The 8,965-nt window shown below is 36.9% G+C and overlaps 1 long non-coding RNA gene across 6 annotated transcripts; it reads right to left on the bottom strand.

The window, feature by feature from the left end:
* Window positions 1-3,367: 3,367 nt before the first annotated feature.
* On the bottom strand, window positions 3,368-8,355 carry LOC140864775 (uncharacterized). 6 transcript variants are annotated; one of them, XR_012144344.1, is made up of 11 exons: window positions 7,931-8,355; window positions 7,508-7,667; window positions 6,909-6,978; window positions 6,309-6,731; window positions 5,757-5,859; window positions 5,256-5,342; window positions 4,861-4,919; window positions 4,561-4,653; window positions 4,182-4,316; window positions 4,009-4,061; window positions 3,368-3,512 (listed from the first exon to the last, which is right to left on the bottom strand). It is a non-coding gene; the product is annotated as an uncharacterized lncRNA (long non-coding RNA). The 6 variants fall into 6 exon arrangements; XR_012144345.1 differs by having other exon boundaries at window positions 5,757-6,549; window positions 6,673-6,731; XR_012144348.1 differs by having other exon boundaries at window positions 5,757-6,387; window positions 6,673-6,731.
* Window positions 8,356-8,965: the final 610 nt, after the last annotated feature.

The raw sequence follows: 8,965 nt of genomic DNA, 5'->3' as shown, positions 1-8,965 counted from the left end.
GCTTCCCACCACAATGGCTACAAAACTCCTCCTTCTTCTTCTTCTTCCCAAAACGGAACATACTTCGTGAACCATGAGATCCAGATGAAGTAGTAGGAGTAGAAGAAGACGTAGGTACAGATGACACAACAGATTGAGCTCGAGGCTCAATAAATCCACTAGGCTGTGCTGGCATCATCAACTGTCCACGCCTGTTGCTGGTCTCCACAAGACGGCAACGGTTCACCAAAGTCTCATAAGACACCGGGTCATCACAGACGACAACCTGAGAGTAGATATCTTGGTTCAGGCCTTGCAGAAAGATATCATACTTCGACGCATCACTCGCATTGATATGAGGACTGAAAGGTAGCAGATCAAGAAATCGCTGCTGATATTGATCAATAGTCATTGATCCTTGTCTCAAAGTAAGCAACTCCATAGATCGTGCTTGGCGAACAGCCGGAGGAAAATACAATTTCTGAAACTCCCGACAGAAATCCCCCCAAGTCACCTGTCCTCTCTTAGTACGTGCCTGAGCAACCTTGGCATCCCACCAAAAACGTGCTCTATCCTCTAGAACGAATTCTAGAACTTCCAGTTTCTGTTCCTCAGTACACTCAAAAGCTCGGAACGTGCTCTCAAGTTTAGACATCCAGCTTCTAGCTTGTTCAGGATTCTCACCTCCCACTAAGGGTTTCGGTCCTACTTGCATAAACTTATTAATAGAGTAGCGACGTCTACCCTCATGAGGACGATGTTGATCATCCTGATGATGATGGCGAAGATGATGATGACCACTTCCCTGGCCAACACTACCGTGACTCTCGTCAGCCATATCCTGAAAAGAATTGCACATTAAAATCCCAAATGCGCAAGAATTACTAAACTAAATCCCAAGTACTAATCCCAAAATCTATGCATGTTCTGATACCAAAAATGTAGTGACCCTGCATGGAATCACCTACTAACTGGCAACTAATAGCATGCATTAAACTTAATACAACAAAATACTTAACAGAGTAAAAACGTGCGGAAACATAATCCATAATTTACATATCAGCTTAGTAATATAATCCAGGCTTAAAATCTGTAGTGATACAACCATATCGAAATTCTTAAAAGTAAACATTATACAGCTAATAAATCGTGCTGTATAAAAACTTTCAAAGCTCCTGCTCCCTAGTCCTGCCTTGAACTACCAGCTCCGTCCATCCTGCGACCTGCCCCATGGAATAGGGTGTCCAAGATAACAACTTGGACGTGAGCGCTACGCCCAGTACATAGACATGAGTAAACATATGTATATAATGCATGCAACATGATGACTGGTACAGGGTCATCTGAAAAGTCATGTTCAGAACCGGCGCCACATGAGTGCTGCCACCGCACGGATCAACCTCTGGGTGCAACCACACTCGTCTAGTACACCAGAGTAGACAGACATAAATGCCCCCACCGTCGCGGTACTCTCAGTGACAGACTATCGAGTATAGAGCTGAGCGGCTCTATAGTCAGGTATAACAAGGTATAGGCTCAACGTGTATATGCACATGACATATGGATATAGAAAGCGATAAATCATATATCATGCCATATAATAATGCCAAATAAATGCAACATATAAACATGTATACTCGCTGGCAATCTCAGTCAATGTGTACGTACCTCTAGGCTAGTTCAAGTATAATAGATCCTAGGTTCCAAGCCTATATTCAAAAGTTCACCGTATCACTACATAAATTCTATAAGCCTTAACTAAGCTAATAAGTACTCCCAAAACTTAAATAGATTCCCGGACCATACCTTCGTCCGTAGTTAGCCCTTTGGAGTCGCTAGTCCTGAATGACTATAACCTCACCGTGGTTATTTCAGAACCTCACTATTAACCGATAGGGCCCTCAAGTGTATATCTCACACTATATAACTGAAGAAGGAAACGCGGGAATTAGTATTTCAAAACTGAAGCAAATGAGCCCTATTTATAGCCAAAATCTCGGCAACGATCGGAACCACCGATCTCGGGATCGGAACTTCCGATTCCAGCTCATTCTGTGCATGTCCGACACGTCGGGATCGGAACCACCGTTCCGGGATCGGAACTTCCGATCGAACCCCCGATCAACACTTGTCAAAACTCACGGCTGAGTCATCGAGCATTGCTGGCTGGCTGAGATCGGAACCTCCGTTCCTGATCGGAACGTCCGATCCCCGTGTATCCGATCTGCTTCCGTAGTGGTCAGGATCGGAGCTTCCGAACTGGGATCGGAGCTTCCGATCTGGCCCAAAGTCAAAAGCCCAAATTCCTCTTCCGAAGTCCAACAACACTCCGAAATAGATCAATTACCAACCCTTAATCATGTTTAACATATTATTATCTTAAAATGGGTTCCGGGTTACTACAGCCCGTATGTTCAGAAATTAATATAAAATTCATCGTGACTCAGAATGATAAACCAATTTCGTCATTGTGCATAGAAACCTTTTCTGCATATTTTAAAGTCAAGATAAATTTTCTGAATTCGAATTCAGTGATTTCCAAAAATGCACATCCCTAAGTCATTTTAGGAAATTTCACTCCCTTTAGTTAAAAATTCCAACTTTTCTTTCGCCAAATTTAACTCTTTAAATTCAACTATCTCAACGGGGATTAGAAATCCATTACGTGTGTAACCCTCAATGGTTCAGGGATACAGCTAGCCGTGGGCTCACAACTCCTTGTGACTCGGAACAACAATTTCCGACTTACCCATCGAATCATTGTAAGAGCACCTAGCAACATCGCCCCATGATTCCCTAGGTATCACTGATAGTGCCTGCAAGAACCAGTAGGTTTTGGTTAGCGTACAGTACGGTCTCTTCATCCATATATCCCGATCGAATCAACAACCATTGGTACATCGAGAGTCCACTACAAGAAAATCTCTTAAAGACAACATTTTTTTCAGTTGTCGTAGGGTGCTCAAAACTGTTGTAAAAGCCCGTGTTGATAAAATTCACGCTCAAAGACAACAGTTAAAAATTGTTGTCTTTAAGAGAAAAGACAACAGTTTTACAACATTAAAAAACTGTTGTTTTTTCTCTCAAAAACAACAATTTTTAACTGTTGTCTTTGAGCGTGAAACTGTTGTATTTTCTCTCAAAGACAACAGTTACAAACTGTTGTCTTTGAGCGTGACTTTTAACAACACGTGCTTTTACAACAGTTTTAAACCCCCTACGAAGACTGAAAATAAACGTTGTATTTTTTCAAATAAAAAATAAAAAAAAAATTAAATAAAAATTATAATATTATAAATCATTCAAAATAAAAATAAATAAAAATAAAATTATTATACAATTTTTTAACGTAACAAAATAATATTTACGACATCCTTAAAATTTCATACGCAACCAATCAAATGACATAAACATAAAATTCTAAAGTATACATGATACATTAAATACAACAAAAACCATAAACATAAAAATCTTAGATTAACTAAAAACTCATAAGTAGTTTCTTGATCTAATTTCTCTGTCCTCGCAATTGCCTGCGAAAACAAACATTAGCCATAATTGTTGAAGTGATGTTAGTTCTCGTTAACCAAACATAAATTATAACATTGTTCATTTTGGAACAACCCCAAAAAATAATGTGCATATTGCATATAATAATCAAACAATTAATGTAATAACAACATAAAAAGATATGTCTAATTAAATACCAAAAAAAACTCATATTCCCTTTCACAAAAAAAAAGAACTCATATTCAAGTTAATTAAACTTTTTATAAAGATATGTTTTGATCCTCCTCCCTTTACCCAAGTTGCAGCAAGAGACTTGTCAACAATTTGAGCATATTTATCAGATTCATATGCACAAATACAGTTATTGGTCACCTGAGGAGTTCTTAACAATTATTGATGATCCTTTGGGGTTTAAGTAGGGAAGTTCGAATGCATGCATGAGACCTAAACATGATGATACATAGGATTGATGCAGCAAGAGAATTCAATATAACTATGTTTAATCTTTTGAGAACTTACTTCTTCACGATCAGGGGAAAGTTGTGGATGTGCAAAGTAGTTTCCTAAAGAATCTGCCATTGGTTTAAATTAAATTAAACCAAGAAATCAACTTGAAAAAAATAAGGATGAAGGTTCTGTGAAAGAATATGTCACAATTAAAACAGAAGAAAAAAAGATGCTAATTTACACACCTGCGCTCCTGAATCAAACAAGTACATACTGTTTGGATCAAGTTCAGCACATGTTTATGCCTCTGGACCATAATGTATAATTTATCCATTTGGACCAACAGATGAAATGGTTGGAAAATTCAATCCCCTAAAATGCTGTTGATAAAGAAAACACAAATATTAATAGAAAAATCAGAAGTTGACGCGTGTACAACTTTAGTTATTCCGCTTTGCCACTAAACTGCCCTGTGCACATAATATCTATGAGGAGCTTGCATTTATCCACTGTCGATGGAGATCAATCAAACACAAACCCATAAAATTACTTAATAGTACAGCGCAAAAATTGGTATCCTTTATCCAATGAAAGGGAGGGGAAGGCAGAAACAAAATGAAATACCTCTTTAAGCTGTCTTAGCTTGACAAATTAGGCAGTGAAATTGGAATTCTAAAGCTTAAGCTTCAACGATGGTACAAAATTGTGATCCAGTATCTGTTGGACAATATCTATTTTAGCTTAACATGGTCAGAATAAATCCGACAATCAGCAGAGTGTGTTAAATGAAGTGGAAAGGAAATGAAAAGAGAGACTAGTAATTGATACACAACAGGTTCAGAGAAAAGATGCCAAGGTTAAAACTAATGCTAAGATAGGGATTAACTTAATACTCCATACTCGTGAATGGAACAACAAACTTACAAATGATGTTTCTTATTGCTATCACTTTCCAGAAAGTAACCACAAGCACCATAAATCTCCTGAATATGAGGATACAGAAACATGTAATCAACATAGTATATCAGTAGGTTTTTTGATAATAAAAAATCTTGAAAACTCTTTCTTTCAACAAAAAAACATACATCCTGTATCACATATGTCAGATCAAGAAGAAATCACATGAAATCAGATCACAATCATTAAAGCAGGATTTCAATTTCAAATTAAATCGTGTTAATGAAAATTTTGATTTCCTCTAAAGAGTAGAAAAATGGAGATAAAGCATAATGTTCCACGTCAGAGTTGTTACAAATAAACACAATCCTGTGACACAAAATAATCCTAATGTATCCAGCCTATTATAATTCTGAATATACCTTATTGTCTAACCAAGCTAAGTATTGCACAACAGCAGCTCCATCTCGAATGTGTGCATTCTTCAATCCTTCTATCTCAACAGGATTCTATGAAAGTATATGTAAGAGATGCAGTTCACAGATATTCAAGCCAATAAACAACTAAAATATCAATGTAACCAACTTGAATAGTTTCCTGACTGTCATGAGATGCATAAAAATATTCATTAAATAATTTCTCTGTACACCTAAATCCCACCTTTCTGTTTCACAGTGAAATTTCAATCACGTACGAAGAAAAATAAGTCCAATAAATTAGGAGGAAAAATAACACCACCACTTCCAAAACAGAAATATTGATGAAAAAATTAGAGCCACCATGAAATTCAATTCATTATCAGAAACAAGCATTATTTCTGTGGAATCTGCAGGGAGTTTAGACCTTGAATAAAAAATGTGACGAAACAAAAATCCAGATAAGATTAATCATATCATCTAAAAAAATTCAAACAGAAATCAAACCTCATTAGCGTTGGGCCATTTGTTGTCGCTGATCTCCAAACTCTGTCCAAAGAATCCAAAGTGAATGTAATTTCAGTCTTGCATGCCACCATATATAGGATACCTACAAACATGATGCATTTAAATCATCAATGATTAAGAATTTTGACAAATGCAGAAAATAAGCAATGATGAAATCATAACATTTGAAGCACTTTCCAGTTAAGGAACTTCACGATTATGAACCTATGCTAGCAATATCAGAATGCTCCATTTGTGATCTCCCCCTGGAAATCCCTGGCTCTGAGACATATTATAATGAGATTTACTATATAAAGTGGCTAAAAGTTTAAAAATTTTGTCACTGGGTAGCGATATTAATCTTTCCTGCAGACGACCAATTTTAGCACATACGACTGGGATGAAATATTAGAAAACCCGCAGGATACCCTTCATGTGATCCAGCAAAAAACATAAAAGTTGTCAAGAACAACAGGAATGAAAGTGTGGAGAAACAGTAACAAATTTGTCCAAATAAGCACAAGATAAATAATCCAGACGAGATAAATTCACCTCTATCTTCTTTGCTATTAGCAAGGGAAAAACAGGATCCTGGAAGCAAAACCTTGAATGAACTCTTCAACCTTGCAAGCTGCAACAGAAAATTGCATCAAGAAATTAATATAATCATACAAAAATAATGTCAAAATCACTGGATGATCATATATCCATAGTCTTATAGATGGCCGAGTTTATTTTGCAAATGCTCGACCGCTTGCTTGCCCGCCTGAACCGCCGGATGACCTCAGACCGCCTACGAGAAAAAACTCCTAAAGAAAACATTTTCGTGCGGACAAAAATAAAGGCCCAGTCCATACACATCACTCAATCAAAGGCATCTTTTGAACTCCACTTTGTATATATCAAAGCTTCTTACCCAACACGCAATCTAGTAGCATCGTGCTAGACCAAAAGAAATGAATTAAATCATTTTACCTGCCAAAATACAAGCCCTTGAGAAAAACGGCATTCAAAAGCCCAGCCCGAAAGAAAATAGAAAGAACTGAGCTTGAAAGGGCACTTATTTGTATAAAGTAAACAGAGCAAGGAACTTTAAATCAACCCGCGCAATTTCATTAAATCCCAGCAATAAATTAAGATTTTAAAACTCACAGAAACTCCAAGAGCAATGCTTGTTGAGAACAAATACAGGAAGTCCACGAGAAGTTGGAGCACCGTCCATCTGTCAATTCTACTGATGTCAAGCTTTTGAATTGAACTGAATAGAAATATAGAACAACTGAAGTTGCATCATTTAACACCCCTTCTGCAAAATCCAGGTTGTACAACAAGGGAGTCTCCTCTTGATGTATAACTTGAAACAGGATGCCACATATCATCTCTAGAACTTAATCAACAAACCTGGCTATATTTTTTGGGAATGTTTGCTGACTAACCTACAGCGAGCATACGGTGTTGTTCGAAGAAAAAATTGTTCCGATCGATAGTTTTAGAAACCAGATAGGTACCATGTTAGTTAAATGTGGTAAGTTAAATATTTAAACAAGTTCCATCAACAACTGTGAAAGCAAATAAATTTAGCTAACCATGAAGAGAGACAAAATAAAATTCATAAAATTACTTCCATAGGCACAATAAAACTGGAAAGAAACCTCAAGAGAGATTTCAGAATTCCAAAACTTTAATGTCAAGAAGCAAAGAAAAGACAATTGAAATCAATCATAAACCAAATGCTGGAAAATAAAGAACACCTTCTTCCTCGTCCTCTCCTTGAGATATCTGAGCTTTGACCTCATCAAAAATTAAAGGATCAAAAGTGTTGAAATAGTCATCAACATAAGTATATGTGTCCTTTACTTTCTTCAATCCCGCGACACCACCTTCCATAATTTTCTTATCGTGGCTCCACTTCTAAACAATTCACACAAAAAAAATTGTGAGGAAACCTTAATTGACGCTCAAATACAAAGATTTAGAGTTGATAATCAATCCACGACCACCGTAAAATAAAATAAAAATAAGACTTGTGTGATAGACTTTGCGGAGCACGGGAGCAGTGATTCAGTAAGGCTACATAAGAACCCAGCTTGCACCAACAGTGTACGTCCAAAATCCCACCCCAAAAAAAAAATTAAATAGCGAGGAAAATTGGAAGAGGGTAGGGAGTGCGATACCTTGGATTCCTTAAGGATGCGAAGATAATCCCAGGAAAGCACGATTTTGTAAAATCAAAGAACACAAGCTTCCTCGTCGAGCTTGTTCTTCTCAACCGCCATTTCCCACAGGCAAATATAGCTTTTAAGAGCTTTAGGAGAGCAAACTAATTGACTCGAACCTATCGATAGAGGTGGAGGTGGAGGTGTCGGAGACCGAAGCCGCAGTAGGCGGCGGCGGCAGAATCGAGGGTTTTGGCAGTTTTTGGACTCTCCGGATATTTGGCGCTAAATCTTTGAGAAGAAACCAAAAGCAGGGAAGAGGCTCTCGAACAAGGGCACCGCCGTGGTAATCGACGACGACGCCGAAGCTGCCGGAGAGAAGATCGAAGAAAAGGCGGAAGAAACGTGGTGAAGCAATTTGGGGCTAATGTCTACGTTTTGTTTCTTTTATTTTTTTTTTGAGTACTTCATTTCTTTTTTTTTTGAGTACGTATAGGTGTACTTGTTGATAAGCTTGTGATCATAAAATATTAATATTTTTATATATAAATTATTTTAATTAAAAAAATTATTTTAATTAAAAAACATCATTTTTTTACAACAATTTTTAAAAATGTTGTTTTTAATTCCAAAAAACACTCTCATTAACAACATTATATAAAAACTGTTGTAGGTTGTATAAAAAATATTGTCGTAGCTAAAAGAAAAGGTAAAAGACAACATTTTTTAAAATATTATTGCCTTTGATACTAAAAAACGCTCAACAACAACATTTTTTAATAAAAATGTTGTCGAAAGGTGGAAGACAATAGTTTTTCCTTAAAAATTTTGTCTATTGACTGTTGTGGATTGAGGATTTTCTTGTAGTGGTTTTTCGAGATTCGATAACTATACAATGCATCTTGAAGATCAAATAGTGACATCGCATGTGCTACTAGGAGACCAAGTAACCTAAAGCACATCATGTACTCTGGCCAGAGATTTGTCACACTAATATCTCCTCAGATTGCAAAGGATATCCACACTCGCAAGCGTGTGGTGAATCCTTGACAA

Source organism: Henckelia pumila, chromosome 4 (assembly GCF_033568475.1).
Source record: "Henckelia pumila isolate YLH828 chromosome 4, ASM3356847v2, whole genome shotgun sequence".
In the NCBI taxonomy this organism is placed as follows: domain Eukaryota; kingdom Viridiplantae; phylum Streptophyta; class Magnoliopsida; order Lamiales; family Gesneriaceae; genus Henckelia; species Henckelia pumila.
The sequence above is the reverse complement of the archived record's forward strand: the minus strand, read 5'-3'. Positions and strand labels throughout refer to the sequence as shown.